Raw genomic sequence first — 4816 nt, forward strand, 5'->3', positions numbered from 1 at the left:
GAGGTGTACAAAGCCTCACTCTTTCCTCTAGTCATTGGAGTCTAGTAGCAATTCATAGGTCAAGATGACTTGTGGTGGCCTTGACGCTTGCAATATATGGTACTGAGGAGACTGAGGTTGGTGTTCTAAAGTTCTGAGTTGCTGGTTGTGTGAACTAGGTAAGTCTTGACTTCTCTGGGGTCTTCTATAAATATGGGGATATTAATACCTTCATAACTTTGCTCTTAAGAGGGGAGAGACTTGCATTTTTTTTTTAAGAGCATGAAGTGGGTTTTACTGGGTCAAGGGTCAGATTCACACTTGTCAGGAGAGGGTATTGGCTGAATATTTGACTAAGAGCTTGGGAAGTCTATGGACAGTTGATAATGGTGTTGGTGTTGATAATGAGTGCAGGCACAGGAATGTCCAGTCCTCTTTCTAGCCACCACTCACAGTCAGGTAGTTGACCCCATCAATGACAAGCTGCACCAGCTCCATCTCTGATTTGCCTAGCCAATCCAAGTTGGATATGTCAAAAGTGCTGTCTGTGTTGGGGTGGCTAGGTGGTGCAGTGAATAGAGCACTGGCCCTGGAGTCAGGAGGACCTGAGTTCAAATCTGGCCTCAGACACTTAACACTTACTAGGTGTGTGACCTTGGGCAGGTCCCTTAACCCCAATTGCCCCGCTTTCCCCCCTCCGAAAAGCAAAAAAAAAAAAAAGTGCTGCCTGTGGCTGCTGTGTCCACCCCACCAGTTCCACGTTTTTGTAGCCTTAGATTCTCTAAGACCTTGGGGAACTGACTGTCCTTGCTTAACAGGGGCCGTTTGACATGTACACCTGCTCAAAGTCCAGTTCCCAGATTAGAAGGGCAAGTCAGGATGTAACCCAAAAGTTCATTCCACAGGAGCTCGCAGCCACGTTCTTGGATTAGATGTTCCTCCTCCTTGCGCCCCGGCAGACTCTCTCGAACATTCCTTTCATGTTGCCACCCTTTTCCATTGAGATGACCTGTGTGTGACCTCCTCATTCATCCAGATCAAGAGGCTTTTTTCATTGTTGTGCCAGATTCCTCAAGCGTCTGGCCAGTTGCAGGCCATTCCTGCTGCTGTCAGCAAGGGACAAGCAGGCTTGTCGAATAGGAAGTGGTCATCAGTAAGCTGCTGTTGCTCCTCCTCGTCCAGCCAGGTCACCCTGCAGGCCACTCAGTGCATCACTGTAACTCCTTCCACCTCCTGTGGCTCAGCCCTTGTACAGGCAGTGGGTAGACCGAGTCTCCTGATGCTTTGGCCAATATGGACTCTTTTTTTTTTTTTTTGGAGGGGGGAAGGCAAGGTGATTGGGATTAAGTGACTTGCCCAAGGTCACACAGCTAGTTAAATGCTTAGTGTCTGAGGCCAGCTTTGAACTCAGGTCCTTACTACAGGCCTGGTGCTCTATTTACTACTCTACCTAGTTGTTCCCAATTTGGATACATACTTGACTTGCAAGTTAATTGGATTTAAGTGAGGCAGAGGTGTACAAGTGGCCAGCCCATCCAAGTCTGTGATCTGCTTCATTGTTTGGGTATCATAGACCTTATGTCTTTCTTGGATTGCAGAGTCAAAAAACTCAACAAATACCTCATAGGTCTCTTCATTTCCTGCTGCCATGCCCACAGTCTTGATGAAAGGGTGACCAGGGTTGGCCCCACCAGTCTAGATACCCTGGTCTAGTGTCCATCCGGTGGGCATGGTCTTGTCTCAGAGCCAGGCATGAACAGCTGGAGTCAGGTAACTAGCCATGCAGTTGTTATGTTTTCGAAGGTCGGGGTGCTCTGCACTGGGTGGGTACAGCCTTCTTCACCTGCCAGCGGCTTGTAGTGGGTTGAGGTGGAGCAGATGCCCAGAAACCAGAGACCCTGTGCTGGTCACAGAAAGAAGCCTGAGTCCTGGGAGGACAGAGAATAATTGGGAGAAGGAAATAGCCATGGCGTGGGGGCTGGGCACTCCATCTGGGAGTTAGAGTTGGAACAGGGGCCCAAAATGAATCAGAGGCCGAAAGCTAGATCTGGAGCTGGAAGGGGGATGGAGCTGGGCAAGAACTGATGCTGGAGCAGAAGGTGAAGTGGTTGGAAACTGGGTAGAAATTGGAGCAAGAGCAGTGACTGGCATTTGAGTTGGTCAGTTGACCAAAGTCACAGGCTTTGATCAACTTCTCTGTCTGACATTGTGGAGCATGGAAGTTGGTTTGTAAGGGAATTTTCTTCCTCTCTCAGCTCTTTTTTTCCCCAAGGCTTACATTCTTTAAAGCACTATGTACTTGAAGGATCTATGAAATCTTCAGCATTGAGAACTCCTGGTATGGGAACTCCCTCTACTAATGCAAATTACAACTGATCTTCCCTACACCCAATATTTCTGTCATATTGTCCTATTGATGGTCCTTACAGATAGCATTCAGTCTTCCCTCTCTGTGTCTTTGCACTGGCTAAACCCTATTCCTTCCTCCCCCCCTTGGCATTCTTGATTGCCTTTAAAACCCACCGAGCTCAAGTACCAACTTCTCTATAAATACTTTCCTAATCTCTCTCTTCCTCCCTCTCCAACGATGGTACTCTCCTTTCCAAAACTAACTTGTATTCATTTTGTATATACTCTGAAGAGAGATACATGTTTTCTCCTTGAAGGCAGGAGCTGCTCCACTTTTGACTTTGTTACCCCAGGGATTACACAGTGCCTTTAATAGGTCCCCCATAAAGGCTTATTGATTGATTGATTCAACTACGACTTCTAGGGAGTTATTGAAGGTTTATGCTGTTTAAATGACTTTCCTATGGTCATACAGATTAGAAGTGTCAGAAAGGAAGGATCTGAAACTAGGTCTTCCTGGCTCTAAGCCTAGACTTCTATACACCATTCCATGCTGCTTCCATAAAAACACTGCACAAATGTAAGTTATTGTGTCTTGCATGTACAATTCCACATGATTCCTATAGGGTCTACAGGGTAACAGTGTGTGTGTGTGTGTGTGTGTGTGTGTGTGTGTGTGTGTGCGCAGTATGGTCTCAGAACTTTTTTTAATAGAGAAAGAGGGCACCCAGGAGGTCTATCCCAGGGAATAATTGAGTTGTGACAATGCTTTCCTAATATAAATCCCAAACCTGGCACCAAGAGAAGACAGAGTAGTGATGGGTACATTCAGGTAACGGTATCCGCTGGAAGTTTAATTCCATTAGAATCTTATTATCTGATTAATTCTTGATATGTCTAGCTGACAGTGTCATCTTTTAGAAGACAGAGGAAGCTGGGAGAGCAACTGCTCTTCTAGACTAATTCTAGCCAATGAGTAAGAATTGGGTTGATGATGAGGAAGCAGCATGAACCTTAGGATGCCCCTGTTCCACTTGAGTTTTGGGGAACAGAGAGACCATAGGAGGATAGATTAGGGCTGGTACAAAGTGTAGAAGTCAATGAGTCCATAATCTATGATGAGGGGAAATGCTGTAGTTATTTGGCAAGAGCCACAGGAGCACAGAAGAGTGAGCTGTCAGACACTGCACCCAAAGAGATCCTGAAAACATGCAGGTGTGACGAGGGCAGCTGAGATATTGAGCTCCAGAGAACGCCCGAGGTCATGCAGCTGGTGACTGAGATGGGTACTTTCCTATCTGGCTCTTCAGTTTTCTCCCGTTGGGCTGCAGGCCATTCCATAGCTATCTTACTGGGTAGCTGTTATATCTGCTGCTGATAACCCTGGCCCATTTCTCTTTTGTTTGTTTGAGGAAAAATGAGATAATGTAACTCTGAGCAGACCTTAAAGTTTGTCAATTAGCTGGTCACTTGGTCATAAACATTTATTAAACACTTACTGTGTGCTAGGCATTGTGTTATGTGCTGGCTTTACGAAGAAAGGCTAAACATGCTTCCTGCCCTCAAGAAGCTCATATTCTAATAGGGGAGAAATCATTCAAATAATTATGCACATATAAGACATGCTTTGTTCAAATGGAAGGCAATTTTAGGGCAGTTAGATGGAGCAATGGATAGAGCATTAGGTCTGGTGTCAGAAAGACCTGTTCATATATGGTCTCAGACACCTACTAGCTGGACAAGTCATTTAACCTTTGTCTGTCTCAGTTTCTTCAACTGTAAAATGGGGATAATCATAGCCTCTACCTCATGGGGTTACTGTGAGGATCGAATAAGATATTTGTAAAAGAACAATGACCACCACATACTAGGTGCTCAACAAGTACCTCTTCTCCTTCCTCTTCTTCCTCACAGAGGGAAAGCAAGAGGGGTGGGGGAAGGAGTTGAGTGGGAAAATTCTACTCAAAGAAGGTGGAATTTGCTCTGAGCTTTAAGGTCAGGAAAGCCAGGTGGCAGAAGTGAGGAGGGAGAGTATTCCGGGTACGAGGGCCAGCACAGTCAGGAGACGGAGTGATGTGCACTAGTAGGCTAGTATAACTGAATCATAGAGTGAGTGGAGGAGAAAAGTATGAGAAGACTGGAAAGGTGAGAAAGGGCCCGGCTGTGAAGATCTTTAAATGTTGAAAAGAGGATTCTATATTTGGTCCTGAATGTAATAAGGAACCATTGGAGTTTATTGAGTAGGGGGGGGTGATATGATCATATTTACACTGTAGGAAAATCATTTTGGCAGTTAAATGGAAGATGGATTGGAGTGCAGAGAGCTTTGAGGCAGGCAGACCCACCGGCAGGCTATTGCAATGATGTAGGTATGAGGTGATGAGGGCCAACACCAGGATGGTTGCAATGTCAGAAAAGAGAAAGAAAGAGATGCTATGAGGTAGAGAGAGAGAGAGAGAGAGAGAGAGAGAGAGAGAGAGAGAGAGAG

The 4816-nt window shown here is 45.7% G+C and overlaps 1 pseudogene; it reads right to left on the reverse strand.

Annotated features, from left to right (window-relative positions):
- Nucleotides 1–349: 349 nt before the first annotated feature.
- LOC138177246 (creatine kinase U-type, mitochondrial-like) overlaps nt 350–4816 on the reverse strand; it is a 9367-nt pseudogene continuing 4900 nt past the window's right edge.

The sequence above is a fragment of the Petaurus breviceps genome, unplaced genomic scaffold (genome assembly GCF_028583685.1).
Source record: "Petaurus breviceps papuanus isolate PSGF00001 unplaced genomic scaffold, PetGlider_PUasm1.0 90352, whole genome shotgun sequence".
NCBI lineage: Eukaryota > Metazoa > Chordata > Mammalia > Diprotodontia > Petauridae > Petaurus > Petaurus breviceps.